General features: G+C 44.7%; 1 non-coding gene across 1 annotated transcript; it reads right to left on the bottom strand.

The window, feature by feature from the left end:
- Nucleotides 1-21,973: 21,973 nt before the first annotated feature.
- On the bottom strand, nt 21,974-22,080 carry LOC132501404 (U6 spliceosomal RNA). The gene has a single exon (XR_009534231.1). It is a non-coding gene; the product is annotated as a U6 spliceosomal RNA (small nuclear RNA).
- Nucleotides 22,081-22,281: the final 201 nt, after the last annotated feature.

Below are 22,281 nucleotides of genomic sequence, written 5' to 3'. Positions count from 1 at the left end.
AAGCCCGTTGACTCCATCTACCAGGTTAGCTGACAGTCGTTCATCCATTCGGGGGGCCTGCCCTGTGCCTACCACGGCCCAGGGCTGTAAGATGGGGTTGGGGGAGGGGCGTCAGACTCTGTCCCTGTCCCAAGAAATGGCCCCTCAGAGGGTTACCAGATAAAGCACAGGATGCCCAGTTAAATTTGAATTTCAGATACTCAATAAACACATTTTTTAGTTTAACTATGCCCCAAACACCGTATGGGACGTCCTTATACTAAGAAAGTATTCACTGTTTATCCGAATTAAAATGTAACCAGTCGTCCTGAATTTTTATTTGCTAACTCAATGGCTCCCCCTGCTCAATGAAAACACCAAACTGGGGTCATGCCCATTGGTTTGGGGGTCCCTCTGAGATTGTTGGTGCCCAGGATCTGACTGTACTCTGTCCTTTCCTTGGCCGTGGGACCCTGGGCAAGTCCTTCTCTCCCCCCGTTCTGTGCCTTGGTTTCCTCCTCTGCATTGGATCATCTGTCCGTGGTCCTTTCTGGTTCCCGTTCCTAGACTTCAGAGTTGGTAAAAGACATCCGGCCAACCTGGTGTTTTGATACTGTGTAGACACAATAACCCACTAGCTGGATTGCATCTTTCACTTCTCAAACACTTGTTCTGCTTCATGTAAACACAATCCAAGTGTCTCTGACCTGCCCTTTCAGTCCCAATTCTCAGCACTTGTAAGAAAAAGTCTCCTTGTAACATAGTCCAATCCTCAAGCTGGGTCTCTAAAGGGCATTTTGAAGCCCTTTTAATTTCCAATCCATTAAAAAAATAAATCTTTGGAGGGTTTGCTTCCTACATAGCAGCATGCTTTTTGGCTCCACAGCTGTCAAACTGAAAAACATTCCATGAATTCTCCAAGTAATTTAAAAGTTGCTCCAACTGAAATACGGGGTGATATCCACTCAGCTGAAAGGGTGCCACTTGTACCTAGGTAATTCTGTTCACTTGATTTTTTTTCTCTTCAGGGAATTATTTTCATAAGGAGAAGGAGGAAGGAGTACATTTTACTCAGTTATGAAATGGATGTTTGGATCTAACTTGTGACTCTATTTCCAATCGGTTCTACCTTTCACCATACCTCTGGGAATGGCGATCTCTTAAACCATGGCTTGTCTTTGGCAATAATTACTTTGGGATGTGAACAGAAAGTCCATTTGGGGGTTCTGTTCTGTGAAGTCTGTAAATATACCTAATCCTTTTAAGATCTAAGCCTCCCACTCACATCTGAGTTTCCTTCTCTTTAGAGATTAAAACACTGCAGCCACTATTTGTTTTGAGCAAACAGAGTGTTGTGAAGTCCTGTAATAGCTCACTGGGGGATGTGGAGCCACAGATTTTCTTGTTAATCTCGCAAACACCTTAGAAGCTTCATCATGCCCCCCAAATGCATACACTTCATTCACTTTAATTTCTCAGCATTTCCTCCTGCTGCCTTAACTTGTGGTTCTGTCAGCTTTGTTTCCCCCCCTTTTCTCTGTTTCTTATCTCTCTCTCCTCCCTCCCTCCTTTTCTTCCTTTGTGGATTCGAACTTTTTAGTCTCAGTAAAAGGGCTGATGTCTGCCTTCGGGAAATCTTACTTCCATTTTTTCCCCCAGAAAAATGGAACAGGTTTCTTTTAACTAGTGCAAGGCTCTCCTCTCTAAAAGGTTTTTATTATTGAGTGCCCAGGGTCCTTAGTTTCAGACATTTATCTCCTAGCTAAGCAGGAACAAAAGCGGGAGGCAGCCTTCTGCACCCCGAGTTTCTGAGTAATCACCCAGTGGTTAAATTGAAGCGGCCACGACATCTTCTTCATTGTGTCACATCGGGCTTGCTCATTAATTTATGAGCTTCAACTGTCAAAATAGTTTGTGCAACGGACCCTAAAAATGGTGATGAATAATATCAATCAATCGGGTTTTATAACCCTGGTTTCCCTTGCAGCAGGCCTGCCTGCTGTATACAGCCTGTGAAGAGGAAAGCCACATACACGGTAGATGTGCCCAAAACGAATACATAACACTCCCCAAATGCACCCCTTCCTGGAGGGCTCTAGGATGCTTAATGCACCAGTAATGCTCCACCCCCGTGGTCCTCGTGATGACAGCCGGAAGGGTTTGGATCCCTTGGGAGGGATGTCCTCATCCTGAAGTACCCTGTTATTTCAAGATTACCACCTCCCATTATTCTTATAATGAGGTCATCTCAAAAGGGCGCCTCTGAAGGCCAGCGTGTGGTGATGAGGTCTGGCAGACGGGGGCAAAATTCAGCTCTAATGAGATGGAAGTTTTTAAAAATCTTTGTGACTGTAGAATCTACATATCTACTCAGTAATTCTTATGACGCATTTGCAGATTTGAAGTGCCTTCAGATCCCAGCCTACTTAAGTAAGTTTGTCAGGGGTGGGCCCCTTGATAATGTGGGACCTCCTTTATATAAATTTTCTGTGTTCCTTCTATGCCCTGGCTAGGGGTTGGTTATTATGCAGATCTTTTTCACTTTAAAAAAAAATTACAAATACAAGTTAATTATTGAAAAACTTGAAAAATACGGAGAAGTATGGAAAAGAGAAAACCCTTCGCTTCAATCCGGGGCCCGCCTCTGTTAGCATGTGTTGTATTTTCTGCCTTCTGTGCATGTGATTTTACATAGCTGAGGTAATCTGCCTAATACAGTTTTGTCTCTTGCTTTTAAAACAATTCTCTAAGCATTTTAATGCTTTATGTTTGATCTCATTGTTGGTAGGTACTGTAGTTTATTTAGTCAATTCTTTTGTGTTGAGTGTTTTAATAGTTTATCATATTTTGTTGTTATCAACAAAAGGGGCCAGGTTGAGAGGCTTTCTGAAACAATTCCACGTTTAATGACCTACTGAACGGGACAGTTCCTGGTCTCCAAATATCTTCTCTCATTCCAAGGACAGTATGAAGTCCCAGTGCCTTCTGGATATGAACTCTCACTAGGGGGCCCTTTCCTAGCCTTCTCTGTGGAGCTGATGAACTCCTATTCATCCTTCAAGACCTGGCTGAAGCAGCCCCTCCTCTGTGAATCCCTGGTTCTCCCTCTCCATGGAGTCAGCCACACTCTTCTTTGTGTTGGCCTCCATGTTAGCTCATCAGGGAGCTCACTGAATGGTATTTAGCCATGTCTCTGGTCTCCCTCTGTTGGTCTGTAGATGCACAGTGCAAGCTAAGTCATCTGCCTTGGTAATTCTGGCCACCCTCGGCTAGCCAGGACCATCTGGCTTGCATGGAACCTCTAGTTTCCTGAGTTGTGCCTGGCATGCTTGCAGATAAACCAGTCATGTAGAGGTACAGCTCAGGTGTTTGGAGCACAAACACCTTTTCAAGCTCCCAGACTCTTCCTTGATTTCCGCTTTGGGCACAAAGACATTTCCTCCAAATGTCCCTATTGCTGATAGCTGCTGTCAGAGTTCATGCTGGCATTTGCACTGAAAACTCCTAATTTGACATTTCTCTAGTGAATGTAATGAATACGAAAAAGTGTCATTTAGAGCTGGTTTTCTCTTTGTGCTTTGAAAAATGAAATGCACATAGTGATCTGTAAATGAGATAATTACCTCCCTACTTTGCTAAAGGGCACCTACTAGTGATTTTTTAGCTTGTTTCACTTAATGAAAGCTTTACAAAATGGGGAGCCCAGAGCTGTTAATAGACTTGTTGTAATAGGCTCTGAGAAAAGGGGGAAAAAAAAAAAAAACAGTTGTTCCAAACTAGTAACAGAAATAGACTGATGAAACAGCTGGCAGCTCAGACATAAATTTAAGTCTTGGTTGGGTTTAGAGCAAATGTAATAATAGCTGCTACCAATATTTTTAATATTACTGATCTTTCAGCAATAATTACCTAGAACTTTTTATGTCTGCAATTAGAACGCTAGCAATTCAGTGGTACAGACCAGTGGTAAACTGCATGAAATTGGATACTTGCTATAATTGGTAATTAATCCCTTTTCATTACCAGGAAGGGATGTTGCAGTTATTCTGAATAGATACAGCATGCTAATTACAGGAAAACACAAACCTACATATTTGAACTTAGAGCTTTTAGGAAAATAAGCAACTCACGTCAATATTTTATATCTGGGAGGAGATTAGCCCACCCAATTAAACGATGAGGAAGCGGCCATGTATATTTTGACAAGAACCCATCAGGAAAGCGGTCCCTTTTTCCTAAGGGTCTTGATCACACTTCCATTCATTTCTGTGGGTAATTAAAATTCTCATCCTTTATGCAAATTTAGAAATGGTTCCAAATAAATATTTACATGTGCGTGTCTCCCTTGGTGAGCCCACGTGATTGTAGGGCTCATCTACTGCGTCATCGGCACAACGGCGCCTCCCGCCTAGATCTTTCTCTCTAGGCCAGGTGTCCCCTGGGGTGTCCATCAGCATCACGTCCATTTCTGCCATCTTCATCTCCTCCTTAGGTGCCTATTCTGCGAATGGGACCATCACTTCCCCAGACGTGAGACTTCCGTTATTTTTCTGGTCTTCTCACCACTTTGTCCCAAACCTACCTCATCCGTCATCAGATCCTGTCACTTCTACCTTCATGGTCTCTGCTGCCTTTGCAGCCCCCCACTCTGCTCACCGCTGCTGCTCATTCAAGGGGCTCCATGGTATCTGTCAAGATTGTCTCCCAGGAAAGCACAACCTGTGGAGAAAGAACTTCTAAAGAGAAAGGATGTCTATGAGAATTACTGTAAAAAACCTTAATCCATGACTAGGTCCCTGCTGCCTATTGATACTAACCCCCGACAGACAATAACATAGAACATGCCTTTCATAGCTAATGCAAGAAGGACCATGGGGACAAGCCAAGCTGTTTCATCAAAGACATGGCCATAAAAGCATATCCCTATGGTGGGAGGGTGGGATTATCCCCATCATTCGCTTTTGTCACCTTCACACTTGCCTCTGGAAGACCAGCTCCAGGCGGAGGGCAGGAATGAAGAGCTTGTCGAGGGCCCCCAAAGCCCTGGGTTCTCTGCGTTCTTCCTCAGACAGTGAAGAAGGAGTGAAGTCCTGACTGCTTTCTTCTCTGAATATTAATATCTGTGTTACACCTGCTCTCTCCTGGCCAAACCTGCCCATGCCCCACCAATCATATCATTGCAAAATTGGGTCATGATGGAGAAATGGGGCCTATATAAATAAGTCACTTACAGCAAAATGGTGTACACAGAAGCCAACAGAAACCACTGGCCCCACACCTCTCACAGTGATCTTCGGAATCTCTTACCTGCTCTCCTGCCACGAGAAGATTTCAAAAGTATCTCTGAGCCTTGGCGGTTCCAGTTTAGCTCTGGTTACCAACTTCCACACACTGGCCTTGGTTCAGATGCAGAGGATTCCTTTTCTGTGTGTGTTGGCAGTAGAAAAATAATTCCTCGTGTGAACCAGAAGAGCGGAGGCCTGATTTTGAAGTTGCAGGTGGTGGACCTTCCCTGCCCTAGGACTTCAGTAATGGACACCTCACCATTTCTGCCCCATGGCCCGTCACTTTCCCTGACAGGCTCATCAATGGCATCCTGGAACCAAGTTAACACACAGATAGAATTTAAAAAACGAGACGTGAAATGAATAGCCATCCTTATAAAGCAGGAACCTCTTATTTCCATTTCCTCTTCAACATGACCCATTACATGGAGCTTCTTTAGCCAAACTTCATTTTGTCCCCTATTCCATCATCGCCAGAGTCCCTGAATTGGTTCCTCGCCCAACAGCACAATTTCAGCCGTGGATTCTTTCCTCTGCCTTTGTCACAGAGCTGAGTAATGATGTGACAACATGTGATTGGGCGATTGATGTCAAATGTTAGCAGCAACATTCATTTTCCCCTGAAATGGACAAAGAAGCGTATTAGTCATTTAGAAATTTCCTCTAGAAGCTACACCTCACAAGTGATATCCCCAAATTGAATTGGTCTGAAATTTAAAGTGGCTTTTAAGTTCTTCTCCTTTGATTGTTCCTCAGGTCACTCAGCATTGTGAGAGGCCGAGGGAGCAAGTTAGTGATGGGAACTGCAAATGTCATTTGTTAGCTCCCTGACTCCTCTGCAGAAATCTATTCCTCCAGTGACAGGATGTTCCTGAGACCTCGTGTTCCATAGAGAAACATCCTGGGCTTTGGAGATGGGCAGGTCTGGGCTCCAGGCTTGGCCTTATCACAGCTTCCCCTGTGAGCCTCAATGTCCCCATTTGTGAAATAGGATTAACAAGAATGATTATGGTCATCCTCACTTTGCAGAAATAAGAATATACGATCTAGAGAGGTGAATTAAGGGGCCCAAATACAGAGTGGTGAAAGGCAGAGCGCAACCCTCTCTGGGGCCTTGAGTCCCCAGCAAGATCTTGTCCCATCTTCCAGCCTCACCAGGAGGGCACCAGGCTTTTCACACACGCTCCATGCAGATAGCAGTCCTTCCAACAATAACCAACCAATGTGTGTCTGTGCACGACTTGCGTTCAGAGACACGGCTCCCCCAGGATCCCCCAGAGGTCCAGCCAGTGGAAGCCAAAATGGCCCTGGATGAGAGCTTAAAATTCCCGCTCTCTGTGAGCAGCATTTTTCAAGAAAAAGAAATGTGCAGCGGTCTGTGCTAGTTATTTAACATCTAGGAAGGCTCTTGCTCACCCTGAGCCTCTGTGCACTCTGAAGTTACTGATATCATCGTTAGAAATGGCTTCCACCTACGGCTCTGATTCATGGCCTGGCTAGGATTGTGATTCATAGGCTGCTAAGAAGCGGGCAGAGGCGGCTGGGTTACCTAGAAGCAGTGCCTGGGCATAGGACCACCGATGTGATGCAGTCAGATATGCTAATGAGGTCAACGCAACATTCCATTAAAAAATCCAAACCTCATTTGGAAGTGAATGTTAATAAGGAGAGAAAGCTCAGCTCAGGCTGGACTAGAATCCCTGGCGGGACGAGTTCTCCTTCAGTTAAGTAACATAATTTGTTCAATTTGCTTTATGTCAGTAAGTGAAGAACCTTTTACTCACTTTGATTCATGGAAGGAGGTTAGACAATGGTACAGTAGAAAGGAAATTAACATTTAACCTGCCTGGCTTGGTTTTCTAATGGATGTCTCAATATGACTGGGGTGGTGTGCGTAAATTCTCCTGATAAACCAGAATGAAACGGCAGCTATTTAAATCCCAAAGAAAACCTGGATGGCAGATATTATACTCCAAAGAGAGACCAGTGGGTTTTTGGTCAGGACCTGGAAGACCTGAATCCTAGTCTCATCAATGACTCATTACACAGCTTTGAGTTCCAAACTCCCCGAGCTTCAGTTCCTGCATCTGTAAAATGGAGTTAACGCAAAAAGATGTTGTGAGTTCATAAACTGTAACATACCCATACGTCAATTGATTGATCTAACAACTATTTACGGAGCACCTACTATGTGCCGGGCGCAGTGCTAGTTGCTGGAGTTACAGTGATGAACAGAATTGTCAGGGCCCTTGACCTAAGGGAGATTACATTCTGGCATCCTTTACTATTTTTTTATTATGAAAAATTTCAAACCTTCATGAGACTGGGCAGAAGAGTATAATGAACATCATCTACCCATCACTCAGATTCAAGCATTAACAAGATTTTGCCATGTTTGCTTTGCCTATCTATCTCCCAAGTTTTTTGCTGAATTATTTTGAAGCAAATCACAGACACTGTGTTCCTTTTCCATTGCTGTGCAACAAATTGCCACAGATTTAGCTGCTTAAACAACACACATTTGTTATCTCACAGTTTCTGTGGTTTGAGAACCTGGGCACAACTTAGCTGGATCTTCTGCTCAGTCTCCGAAAGCTGCAATCCCGACGTCAGCTAGGGCTGGGGTCTCACCTGAGGCTCAGCGGCCTCAGCCCCATGTAGCTGTTGGCAGAATTCAGCTCCTTGTGGTTGTAGGACTGAAATCCCCAGCTGCTAGAGGCAGTCCTCTCCATAGGCAGCTCACAACATTGCTGTTTGCTTCTCCTTTGAGGCCAGCAGGAGAATCTCTTTGACACTTTACCCTCGGCTAAGAGCTCACCTGATTAGGTCAGACCCACCCAGGGTAATTTTCCTTTTGATTAACTCAAAGTCAACTAATTAGCAACCCATCATGAGAGTGACATACCATCATATTCACAGGTTTTGCCTCTACTCAGGGAGAAGGCATTATTCAGAGTGGGTACAGCAGGGGGGTGTGAATCTTGGGGGCTAGCTTAGAATTTTGCCTATCATGTGGACATTTCATCCCTACCATCTTAAATATGCATTTCTACAAACTATGGGCATTTTTTATAACTACAATTTCATGTTAATATCTGATAGGGGTTGTTATGTTAGTCAGCTTAGGACATGTTATGCTGTCATAACAAGTGACCTCCAAATCTCAGTGACTTCGAACCACAAAGGTTTCTTTCTTGGCTCACGTTCCACATCTGTCACGGATTGGCTTCAGTGCTTTATCCTCAGGCCCAGCTTGAAGGAATAGCTCATTTCTGGGAAAAGAGAGTGACATGCAAAGGCTCGTCAAGGTGCATCTGGGAAGTGTCCATGTCCCATATTCTCATCTCTCTTTTGCTCATCCTGCTCTCCAGGTGCTGGGAGTGAAATCCTTCTACAGAGAGGGGTCTTTAGGAAAGGGTTGACTTGGGGTATATTTTAAAGCAAACAATAGAATCTCCCAGTTATCTCTTAAGTAGCTTTTATTTATTTATTTACTTATTATTTATTTATTTTTTTGGCTGTGTTGGGTCTTCCTTGCTGTGTGTGGGCTTTCTCTAGTTGTGGCGAGCAGGGGCTACTCTCAGTTGCAGTGTGCGAGCTTCTCATTGTGGTGGCTTCTCTTGTTGCAGAGCACAGGCTCTATATGCGTGGGCTTCAGTAGTTGCAGCACATGGGCTCAGTAGTTGTGGCATGCGGGCCCTAGGGTACGTGGGCTTCAGTAGTTGTGGCGCGCAGGCTCTAGAGCACAGGCTCAGTAGTTGTGGTGCATGGGTTTAGTTGCTTCATGGCATGTGGGATCTTTCTGGACCAGGGATTGAACCCGTGTCCCCTGCACTGGCAGGCAGATTCTTAGCCACTGTGCCACCAGGGAAGTCCCTCTTAAGTATCTTTTATTCTAGAATAGTCTCACTCACACACCTTTTTTCCACGAGTTATTGACCCATTGGAGAAAACAATCAGTTGTCCTCTAGAATGTTCTACATTCTGAATTTGTCTGTTTGCTTCCTTGTGGTGTCATTTCACTTGTACCTTTATGTCCTATATTTCCTGTGAGCTAGAAGTTAGGTTTAATGAACATTTTGGGGGCAAGAATACTTCATAGAGAGTGTTTGGTACTTCGTAATTTATCACATCAAAAAACACTTGATGTGGGCTTCCCTGGTGGTGCAGTGGTTGAGAATCCGCTTGCCAATGCAGGGGACATGGGTTTGTGCCCCAGTCTGGGAAGATCCCACATGCCGCGGAGTGGCTAGGCCCGTGAGCCATGGCCGCTGAGCCTGCACGTCCGGAGCCTGTGCTCTGCAATGGGAGAGGCCACAACAGTGAGAGGCCCGCGTACCGCAAAAAAAAAAAAAACAAAAAAAAAAACAAAAAAAAAAACACTTGATGTTTGGTGAGGAAATCTTTTTAAAAACTTTATATTTTTTTAATTTAAATTCTTACTCTTATGTTCTTACATCCATTTATTAGACATGTATTACTGATTAGGTCCTGTGCCATTTGTATGAACTGCCCAGAATAGGCAAATCCATAGAGGTAGAAAGTAGATTAATGCTTGACAGATGCTGGTGCGGGGAGGAGAATGGGGAGTAACAGCTAATGGGCACAGGATTTTTTTCAGGGTGATGAAAATCTTTTGGAGTTGGTAATGGTTGCTATACAACTTTTCAAAAATAGGTGGCTGCCAAGGTCTTTTCCCAGCTGCTAAATACCATTCAACCCACAAGGGACAGGGACTAACTCTGCTTGGGGATGTCAAATAGAGGTGACCCTCGAGGAGCCCCATAATGGATGAGGAGGAATTCCAGGGAGCCAGGCAGCAGGTATGGGCTGCAAGATCCAGACCAAAAAATGTATTTGCTTAGTACTTGGGCTCTCCAGAGCTGCACGCTTAGGAGCTGCTGGGGACAGCAGCTGGATGATGGGCCCTGGGCCCCCCACTTCCTCTTGAACCAAAACAGTTCTGCTCCCTCCTGTTTCACAGGTGGGGCTTGTAGGTAAGACTTTGGTCAAACAAAGAATTCTGTGATGCAAAACTCCTGACTTGAGCGAACAATCCTCAGCATTGTTTTTTTTTTTTTTTTTTTTGCGGTACGCGGGCCTCTCACTGTTGTGGCCTCTCCCATTGCGGAGCACAGGCTCCGGATGCGCAGGCTCAGCGGCCATGGCTCACGGGCCCAGCCGCTCCATGGCATGTGGGATCATCCCGGACCGGGGCACGAACCCACGTCCCCTGCATCGGCAGGCGGACTCTCAACCACTGCGCCACCAGGGAAGCCCCCTCAGCATTGTTAATTGTACCGTTTTAGAATATTAGTGAGTCTGCATCTAATAATGAAGATGATGACATTGGCAATGACCATCCCCCATAATTAAGCCACCACTTACGGGACACTAAACATATGTCAGACCCCATTTCAGGCACATGGTATTCATCCCCTCTTTTACTTTTCACAAGACCCTAATGCGGTGAATGGTCTATCCTCATTTTACAGATGAGGAGACTGAGGCTCTCAGGGTCAAATGTCTTGATCAAGTTCACACAGTTAGGGCTGTTGATCTGAAAAATGAACTCAGATCTTTTTAGTTCAGAAGCCGGCACCCGCGTTGTCTTCCTCCCTTGCAGGCGAACAGTGCTTTACAGTTTGCAAAGCCCTTCATAAGCCATTTCTTTGTGGAGAGCTGTAGCAGCCCTGGGAAGGAGAGCTGTGCTATTGTCCCCATTCTGCAGCTGAAGAGAATGAGGCTCTAAAAGTCTTGGTCTGGGCTGCAGAATGGTGAGATGCGATGGGTGCTCTGGGCTACAGCAAATCTACCCTGTTCCCTGGGCCAACTGCAGAGGAGCCCACCAGAGCACAGAGAGTTGGCCGGTGCTCAGTGTGGCCACCCCTCCCTGGCCATCCTTCTCAGTATACATGAGATGCTCAAATGATGATGTTTTATTCTAATGACAAAGAGTATAACAAGCACAGGAAATGGCCTGGCATTAATCTCCACTCCATCTTGTAGCAGTGACTGCAATGAAAATGAGAAATAGTTTAAGCTTAACCCATTCTCATTACAATCATAATTACATTTTGTGGTCATTCTTAGTTTCTAGCAGAACCCAACTGCTCTTCATGTCAATTTGAAAGATACAGACAGCCCTTAATTTTTCTCCAGCATTCATCTGCCCAGCCAGCTGCCAAGGGCTGATCCTTGGGAAACTGAAAATAAGGCTTAAGGAAATTATCTGTTTTACGTTTTAAATGGTTTGGCACGGATCTGCTAAACATCTGGATAAATGTAATTTACCTGCATGTGCCTCAAAAAACATTGCATCAGGCAACCGATTTATCTTTCTAATAATATGTTTAATAGAGAATACTCAAACTTGGGCCCTGATTATACAGCTAATGGCACTGACAGCTAACCAAGAAGCATGCTGGGTGGCACAAGAGGAGGGGCTGGGGACAAAAACTTGCCAAGGACAACCCTCCAATTCTCAAGCCATCACTGGGGTACTGAGGGGCTATGTCCCCACGGCATTCTCCAGAATAACTACACAGCACACAGCTCTGTAGTATTCTTCAGTGGCTGTTATATAACAAATCCATTTACCAATAAGTATCTCTCCCAATGGTTCATCCATTTTTTTTTTTTTTGGTACATGTTAACTGAGCACCTGCGGTGTGCTAGGCGTTGGTCAGGAGCTAGGGACACAAAGATAAATGCTTTCAGGGGGACTGCTTCCTGGGGGTCAATCGGAGAGTACAACACAGCACAGAAGGCTGTGGGGGTACAGAGGAGAACCCCAATCTCTATCTCTTAGGGTGGAAGGTGGATAAGGAAGGCCCTGCAGCATCTCAGCATCCCAGCCTGGCCTTGACTGTGGTACAGTGGCTACATCACCTACCATCTCTGGGCCTCAGTTTTTCTACCTTTAAAACATCTACCTGGGGCCGTGGAGAACAAAAGTAGGTAATGTCATTGAAGTGCTTAGTAGAGGGCTTGCTCTCTGGTCATCTACTAAGGGCTCACTAGGTAGTTGGCAGGGCTTTGTTAGGGGTGGGGACAGGAAGTGTGTTCCAGGGTGAGGGCTCAGCCTGTGCTAAGATCCAGTGCTGCGAGAGTGCATTGAGCATGGCTGGACCACAGAGGAGAGGGCGGCAGCAGAGGCCAAATCCTGCAGCCGCATGTGATCCAGGCTAAGGGTGGTGGGCTTTGCCTCAATGCCATGGGGAGCCTCATGGCAGGGGAGGCAGGGGAGAGGGAGATGATCAGATAGGTGTTTTAGAAACGTCATCTGGCTACACAGTGGAGAATGAATCCCTCAACCTCAGGGCAAGACTAGAGGCAGGGAGGTTTGGCAACAATTCCCAAGAGGACCTTGGTGGTGGTACATTTCAATGGATTTCGTTTTACACAGTTTTCTTTATGGGAGCTTTTGGAGAATTTAGTTTCTTGGACTGAACTATTTCAAAATGTCCCTTATTAGAGCCTCCTACCCAGCCCAGTGGACAGAGAACCAGGCTGCACTTTCAGTGCAAATGCCCACTTTGGGCAAGGCATGGTTCATGGTACCGCAGAGTTGGGGCCCTGGGGACTGTGGCCCGGCTTGCATTCAGAGTCCTGGGGTGTGAGGGTCCCTCCCACTTCCTCTGCAAATCCCTCACCTGGCCCAGTGACCAGGGGCTCTAGGTAAACGCAATGAGGTGTCAGGAGAGGGGTGAGGATATGGGTCTGTGCCAACTAGCCACGTGATCCGTGCACAGAACCAGAAGAACCGCGGAAAGATCTCCTGGAGCGGTGGGTTTCATAGCTGAGTCTCCTGGTATCTCTTTCTAACTCGTGGACTGACTTTCCCCAACGGCTCAGTGGCCAGCAAGTCAACATGTGTGTACCCACTATCCTGCCTCACTGGAGTCTTCTGGCATCTCTTTCTGACTCGTGGACTGACTTTCCCCAACGGCTCAGTGGCCAGCAAGTCAATATGTGTGCACCCACTATCCTGCCTCGCTGCTCCAGACAGTACCCTGCTATATTTTGGATTGTTTTTGAAATGTAACATAAGGCCTCTTAACACTGTTTAAAAATAAATTCACAGACACAGGCAGGGCAGTTGGCAAAGGAACTCAGGACCGTAGATGAACACTGAAAGGGAAAATACCGTGATAAAATTGGAAAAGTAAATTAGACATTTGCCATTAGACCTGCCAGGAAACGAGACCGGCCCCCATTGATGCAGCAGGTCTTTGCACGAACCCGCAGTCGCACGCGGAGGCCCGTCCCTTCCTCGTCCAGCTGTCTCATCCCCCAGGCCTGAGTCATCTTCTGTTGGCTCCGAGCTGCAGCCTCGGGTTTGGCTGCTCATAATAGGCAGTGGAATTAGATCTGACCTTTACAATCATGGCTTTAAAAAAAATTATTAAATTTAAAAATGGTTAAATCTCAAATGAGCTGAAATCTTTTGTGCGAAGAACCCGTCTATCATTGCTTTTGTCCATAAAATATATTTAACCTCAACCACATAATTCACGCCAGTGACTCCACCAGGCCCGTTGGGTTTATTATGGGCATGGAGAGCTCAGCTGGTCTCATCTGAAAAGGACAGCGCCGGGCATTTGCTTGATTTTCTCAGCAAAAACTGTAGGTGGAAGGTTGAATCTCTTCTGGAATAGCTTCCACTTTGCTTCCTCCTATCCCTTCCACAATCCAGGGTGAGCAGAGAATGCTTCACGATTAAAGAGAAATGCTCCACAAAGGACAATTCGCCAGGCTGACAGCACGTTCCGGGGAGGATCTGTATCAGAGGCAGGAATTCGGAGCAGCCAAGTCAGCTTCACGAAACCCTCAGGTGAAGGCCCAACCTCAGACACCCAGCCACAGTTTCCAAGCAGGGCAGAGAAAAGGTGCAAGTCTGGTGGCATCTAAAGCAGAGATTCTTAACACAATTCTGGGAATCTAAGCTTCCCCAGTGGAACTGAAAGAGCACTGGCTTGAGAGTCCAATAGACTGAGTTAGGATTTGCATCTTTGCTGCTTATTTGGTGTTTAAATTGGGCAAGTCATTAAACCATTCTGAACCTCATTTTTCTTTTTTTTTTTAAATAATTTTTTTTTTTTTTTGGCTAAGTTGGGTCTTTGTTGCTGCGCGCGGGCTCTCTCTAGTTGCGGCGAGTGGGGACTACTCTTCGTTGCGGTGTACAGGCTTCTTGTTGCGGTGGCTTCTCTTGTTGAGGAGCACGGGCTCTAGGTACGCGGGCTCAGTAGTTGTGGCTCACGGGCTCGAGAGCGCAGACTCAGTAGTTGTGGTGCATGGGTTTACTTGCTCCACGGCATGTGGGATCTTCCAGGACCAGGGCTCGAACCTGTGTCCCCTGCATTGGCAGGCAGACTCCCAAACACTGCGCCACCAGGGAAACCCTCATTTTTCTTATTTATGAAATAAAGGTAAAAAACTAAGTATTTTTCAGAGTTATTGGGTTTAAATGGGATAATATATGTCAGATTCTTAGCACAGAGGTTGGCACATAGAAATGAGCTACCATTCTTCTTTTCCTTTTATTCCTCCTCCTTCTTCTTTTTGCTCCTGGAAAATGGGTCGATCAAACTGAAAATAGCCAAATAAAAGTTGTGTATGCATGAAGGGGGTGGGGAGTGACTGCCCTATCAAACATCAGGTTATATTATACAGCTACAGTCATTGTGATTGTGTGGTACTGGCCCAACAATAGACAGATGTCTAACGGAACTGAATAGAAAGCCTGGATGCAGACCATGCACAAATGACACTGCAGACTATTGAGGGGGAAGCATAGACAACTCAGTAAAAAGGCTGGGAGCACTGGTTAACCACGTGGGATAAGTGAAATAGGGTCCTTACCTCACACCATACACAAAATCGATCCCAGATAGATTAAATGTGATAGATTAAATTAAAAGGCAACACTTGAACATTTTAAGAAGAAAATAGACGAGATCCTTTTATGACCTCAAGGTAGGACAGGATTACTTAAGCAAAATGCAAAAAGGTTGATAAGTTAGACTACATTAAAATTCAGAACTTCTTTCAACAAAAAGTTGGATAAGATATTTGCAGCATAAATAACAAAAGATTAGTATCCAGAGTATAGACAAATGGGAAATAATAAGACACAAACAAACAATGTGATAGAAACATGGGGAAAGGACTTGTTCACTCAGACATTTTAGGAAATAGTAAACAGGATTGGCCAATTACATATGAAAAGATGCTCAACCTCATTTGTAATTAGGAAAATGCAAATTAAAGTCACAAAGAAACTATGTGAAGTGATGGATGTATTAACTAACCTTATTGTGATCACTTCACAATATATACAAAAATCTAAGCATCACATTGTACACCTTAAATCTATACAATGTTTGCTATATGTCAATTATATCTCAATAAAGCTTGAAAAAAATTTATCAAATCACCAGTAACCTGGTGTGAGCAGTCCTGCTTTTTCCATATAATCAGTTACTGAAGTTCTCTTTCTTCTTTGATTTTTTTCCTGAATATTCCTCATCACCTTAAGATAATAAAGATATAGCTATATTTAGACACATACACACAAACCCCACAAAGACTTACCATTTTACTCTCGCCAGGTTGACAAAATCGAAGAAGTCTGACCATACCATGCCTCCGTGAGGATGTGGAGAATGGGAATTCTTACATATTGCTGGAGAGGGTAAATTAGAAAACCATTTTGGAAAACAAATTGGCATTGTCTTGTATAGCTAAGTATGTGCAACCCAGCACCCCACTCTTAGGTACATACTAGACCTCAGAGAAACTCTTGTTCGTGTGCAGCAGGACATGTGCTCTGAGGACTTTCATAGCAGTGCTGTGGGTAAAGCAAAACATCGGAAGCCACCCTAATATCCATTGATAAGAGAATGGTTAAATGGACTATGAACATTATATGTATGTGAAAATGAATGAGCTCCAGCTAACCACAAAAACATGTGTGGATCTTAGAGACGTGATGCTGAGTGAACCAAGCAACCTGCAGAAGATCACACAGAGGAAAATGCCATTTTGATGAAACTCAGAAACCAATCAACACTAAAGAATATTGTTTAGGTGACGGAACGATAAGCACACAATTCAAGATCCTGGCTAACCCTTTGGAAGAGGCAAGGGGGGATGAACTGGGATGGAGCAAAGAGATAACACTACCAGCGTTGGTAACGTTCTGTTTCTCCAGGTGAGTGCTGGTTTTATGATGTGTATGTTATTATTATGCTTCATAACTTGCACACGTGTTTCATATATTCTTTTGTGTGTCAACTATTGCATAATTAAAAACAGAAATAACAACAGAGTGCATGGAAAGGCTAGGATTTGACTAGCTGCAGATACAGTCACTGGTGGGCCCCCTGGAAGGTGGGAGTGAAGAGACCACTGTGCAATGTAACAAGAGAGGCTGAGCTCATGCTGGAGGGAGAGACGAGGGGATGCTCTCATGAGAGTAGAGCCTGAAAGGGGTTGCAGACTCCTTCCAAGATCTAACACATTTGGCAACATCCTGGGAAAGGCGGGGGACTACACGTGGAAACTGGTGCCCTTCAAGTGTGGTCACATACGAAAGAGAACAGCCTGGAATTCCTGGGGAGGGGAACTGGTTTGGCCACCTGCAATCCCTTGGGGTTTCTCTTCCCACTTGATGTCCGATATTAGTGTTGTACAGTGTAGCCTGTTATTAAACTCTTTAACATAAAAAATAAAGCTGCTGCGATGGGGGAAGATCTGTGCGCTTCAGCCTCAAGGCAGTTAATCTGTCTATAAGGACATGGTGCTATCAGAACAACTGGGATGTCCTATTTTCTACAGGTTTGGGGACACATTGGCTTTGAGTGGGAGGGAGCTAGTCCATCAAAATGGCCATAGTTCTAGAGAGTTTTCAAGGAAGTAAAATTAAAAAATGAAAACATGGAGTATTTCAATTTTACGATGCGATGGCCCTTTGCCCGGCGGTTTAGCACCAGGTCCTAGTGGGGGAAGATGAGATGCCCGTTTCTTCCGCTCCCAGCCCTCTGTGTTAAAAATGCCCTCCTCACTATAGTGGACCTGAAGGAATGTGGATGGTCCTTTGTTTCAAGAGAATATGGATTAACACTCCTAAAAGATGCATTGGCCGGCCAACAGTAATGCCTTTTATGGACCCAGTATGACATTGCAATGACCTGGAAATCATGGGTCAGTGAAAACATCTGGAGTTTGGTGTGTTGTTTTCTTATTTGCTTTTTCAGAAAAATCTCATTCTGGATTCTGTTCCTGGTCATTTAGCAAAGGTCCCCAGTTTGATCCATTGTCTTGTATGACAAAAGACACAGAGGGGTTACATGACCAGCAGAAGGCTAGTCCACCAGGAATCTCGCTTTTCTGTTTATACCAACACTGTTGAAACCATGTCCCTTTGAAATGCCGTCCTGTGGGCATCACCAGCAGAGATTAGCACGAGGGGCTTGCTGCCGGCCATCCTAATTTGATCAATATCAGGGATTTTGCTTCTTACTGTGAAGTTAAAACAGGATTCTGCTGTCTTCTCAATGGGTCATTTTCCTGTCATCTTCCATATTTGAAGATGGTTAAAAATCTCTGCCCAAAACTGACTGAGCAGGGCTCAAGGTTTAAACTGCAAATCCTAATTTGATAATGCGTGGCTTCCCTGTGCTTCACAAAGGGAGGTTTTTTTAAATGCATATTAACATCAGAATATGGAAAGCCATGGCCATCTCCCACCCACAACCGCAGCCATGAAACCTGATATTTACCCAATGCTTAAAATATGGAAAAGGTAATAATTAACATTGTGCTCCCAGTGCATGTGGCGGCTCTAGATAGCTTATGGGCTTTATGTATGTCTAGAAGCAATGAAGTCGTGTTTGTTATTGTTGGATGAGCTGAAAGAAGCACCTCGGATCATTGCATATGAAGATGTCTTTCACAGTGGCCAGCAGAGCCGTGGGGAAGAGCTACCTTTCTTTCCCTTCACAGTTGGCCTGAGAGCCAGGAGGATGGGCAGAGATTCCTGGAAAACCGGCCAGCTTCTAATTGTGTCTTTACAGCCAACTAGGCTACCAAAATGATTATCTTTTTCTCTCTGAGCCTTACTGACCTGTGGCTAATGAGATTTGTGCTTCGATTAGTTGTAGAACATAAATTAGCTAATCAATGGCAATGGCTTCACATTTCTCATACATGAGTTCTGCTGCAGTGATCTGTATTGAATATTCAAATCAATTTTGAATACTCTGCATGAGTCCGCTAACGTGGCCTGCTGGAATCTGGCCGCAGCTGTAGCGTCCTCATGAGCAGATGAGGGCTAGGCTGAGCCCAGCTCGTGCACCCGCCCCTCGTGGCTGCTGGAGCTCTGCAAACTCCCTTGCTTTCCCTCACACACGGTGGGGGCCAAATAGGGTTTGGGACAAAGTTGTGTGGGAAAAGCAAGAGAAGCTCCAGGGGAACTCATGGTCCGAGGTGGCCTCTTTCCTGAAAAAGAACAGAGCTAAATGGACATCAAAAAGCAGACAGCTGGGTTCAGGTGTTTGAGGTGCAAACTTTGCAAAGAGTGAGATCCCGGTTCGGTGTCTTCACTGCTCAGCACGGGGAAGCGTATCTTCACCCTTTGCTGTAGTTGCCTCGTCTGTACAATTCACCGGCATCTTGGCATAAAATGTGGAAATTTGTACAGTCTTCAAGGCATCTGTGGGCTTTATGGTACAAGTTCTGTTAGTACTGAAGCCACAGAAAATTAAATGTTCCCCAAAGAACTTCCAGATGTGCTTTATTCTAATGGGGTCATTATGCAGTAAATTAAAAAGCAGGGTAAATGGAACTGTAAAATTTAAATTACTCTAAAACCACATCTCTTTGCTTTGAGCATTCATTTGTGGGGTTGCATTTGCAATAAATGTGAATTAGGCAGCTGCAATAACTGTTAATCATATATTTATAAAATAGTAATGAGGAAATGAATAGCAGAGTAAGACAGCTGCACATTTCTCTGATAGTGTGTCAACTGTGAACATAATAAGATGTGGAACATTGTTTGGAGCTGGGCTGATAATACAGCTGAATGTAAGAGATCGCTTCAGCCTCTTAACTTTACATGAAATTATACATAAAATCCATAAAAGTCCATAATAATGCATTATGCATCTGAATTGTATTCAATATTTTTCTTTGCTTTGATTTTCTGAAATGAGCTCTACTTTCACCAAAGCCATCTTCCAGGCATCAGTGAGGCTTTTGTTTCAGGCGATGTCGGGCTTCTAAGATTGCAACTGGATTTAAAGAAAGCAGGGCCGGTGCAGGCGAGGAGTTAATGGTGGTGCTTTGTTTTGTTTTCTCGGAGTTGCCTTACGTGGCTGGAGACATGCCCTGTCCTGGGTGGAGGACAGTGTGTCCAGGCCTCCCCAGCTGCCACCTGAGATCAGGATTGGGGAGAGAGGCCACTCCCAGTTCACCAGAGCCCCTGGGTTGCTGGTTTGACCTGGTGAGAACAGGGACATGGCCTTCAGCCACTGTCTAGACAACATCTACTCTGGGGCCAAGGCTGGGTGCTCCAGGCAGGTCTAGAGAAGAGGGTGAGGGTCCTATGGGCCTGCGTTTGGGAAGGATTGCTATCCTGGTGGCCGAAGTGATGACTGTTACTCAGAAACTTCCTTGTCCTGGTGTTTGAACAAACCCTCTGCTGTGACTATCTGAAAACTGGGGCTTTGAGGCCGACTTCTCCCTGAGCACAGAGAGGCAGGGGAGGGGACATGCGATCGAGTGTCCACGAGGAGCTGATCCTGGCCAATCTCTGCCTGTCCGTCCATTATATAGCATGACCAGGATGAAGCAGGTACCCCTTACTGAGCACTCAGGGCTCTGCTTAGCCTGGTCCAACCACCTCTACCCCGCCCCACGTTAAACACCCGTAGGGTCCCTGATCTGCCATGGTCTCGAGTTTGGTGGCTTGGAGTATGCGCTTCTCTTGGTCTGGAATATTCTTCCCTGCTTCAAAGATTCCAGTGGCTCCTGCACTTTCCCCCTGTGAAGCCATCTCAGACTCCCAAACCCCTATTCTTATTCCCCTGGTGCTCATTGTCCTATGTCTTCCTCACCATTACAACAGCAGTCTTATTGCATCTCGGGGTACTGTAACTTAGGGTCAGTGTCCACCTCAGACTGTGGGCTCCCTGAGTGGACCCGAAGGTTTGGTGCTTGTTACATCTTGTTTTGGAGAATGAATGCAGAATGCAGTCACTGGATGTTGGTGTAGGATTAGAGAAAATGGCCTGGGAGGGTCCAACGTGAACCCTCTTGGTGTGTCTACAGTTAGACCAGGTCCTCCATTTCTCGGGGCAGCCCCCAGCTCTTGGGATGCATGGTGGTTGTCTGAAAGGGGCTAGACAAGGAGCAGTTCTAATGGGAAGAGTGGCCCCAAGATGTTCAGTGTGGGACGCTTCAAAATAGAATGTCAGGAGTCCGTAATTGTACTCCGCGTCAGTCAGCACTTTTGTAGGACACTTACTGAATGCAGTGCATTGTAGGAAACTGGGGGTCACTGCTCTTCCTGGGAAGGAGGGAGGGAGGGAGAGAGAGAGAGAGAGAGAGACAGAGACGGGGAGACACAGAGACAGAAGAGGAAGAACAGGGGGGAGGGGGGAGGGAAAAGATGGTTATACACACATACAATGAGCATCCTGTAATCTCTTCCTAACCCACACTCACTTCCCAGTATTTAAGTATCAATTTTCTTTAACCAATAATTTTTTTCTTGTCACAAAAATACTATATGGTCATTATCATAATGTACAGCATAAAGAATTTCATAATTTGTTTAACCATTCCCTTATTTGTTTAAAAATTTCATTGTTTATTTAATCACTCTCTATATGTTTATTCTCTTACTATTCATTTAATCTTTCTTCATTTATGGAATATTTATGAACATTTTTTCTCCTTTAAATAATGTGATTAAAATCCTTAAAATCTTTGCCAATTTCACAAGTATAGTATGTTACCTCATTGTTATTTTAATTTCAATTTACTTTATTTCTAGTAAAGTAGAATTTTTCTCTTTGTTTTTTTGCTTATTTATATGTATTTTTACTCTTCAGATGATTAAGTACAGCTTTCATTAACTGAGGGAACAGTGCCAGCACCGAATGTTTTATGGGATGTATTATTTTACTTAATCTTTATGTTAACCCCATTCATAGACCCTATGGTCTGTATGAGGCTTGGCGAGGTCGAGGACCCTTCCTGAGATGCACGGTTAGTAGGCACTGGAGCCTGCTGCATAGCAGGGCATGTCCCATCATTTTTCTACTGGGGGCTGTCAGCTTTCTCTTTAACTTACTGGAGCTGTTTGCATATTGAGTGTTTAATTCATTGTCTGTGTACCTAAGGCACAGTCTTTTTTTTTTTTTTTAATTGAAGTGTAGTTGATTTACAGTGTTGTGTTAGTTTCAGGTATACAGCAAAGTGATTCAGTTATACATATCTATACATATCTATCTAAATCTCTATATATCTATCCTTTTTCCAATTCTTTTCCCTTATAGGTTATTACAAAATATCGAGTATAGTTCTCTGTGCTATGCAGTAGGTCCTTGTTGTTTATCTATTTTATACATAGTAGTGTGTATATGTTAATCCCACACTCCTAATTTATCCCTCTCCCCGCCCCCCACTTTGGTAACCATAAAAAAAGGGAACCCTTCGTGAATATGTGTGTCCTCTTCGCGCAGGGACCATGCTAATCTTCTCTGTATCGTTCCAATTTTAGTATATGTGCTGCTGAAGCGAGCACCGGCATAGTCTTTTAAACAGAGGGATAGTGTCCCAGTGTTCCCATCAAAGAAGGGGAAAGGCCACCCCCAAGAAACCCACCGCTCTCCCCATTTTGCCTTTGTTCAGAGGGTCACCTCTTGGTGGCTCCACTTTCAGGATTCTTCCCTCTTGTCATCCTCTTATGTCTTCGCCCTTTGCAAGGTGAGTAGAATGATGGCTG

The sequence above is a fragment of the Mesoplodon densirostris genome, chromosome 1 (assembly GCF_025265405.1).
Source record: "Mesoplodon densirostris isolate mMesDen1 chromosome 1, mMesDen1 primary haplotype, whole genome shotgun sequence".
NCBI lineage: Eukaryota > Metazoa > Chordata > Mammalia > Artiodactyla > Ziphiidae > Mesoplodon > Mesoplodon densirostris.
This window is presented reverse-complemented; position numbering and strand designations above follow the sequence as displayed.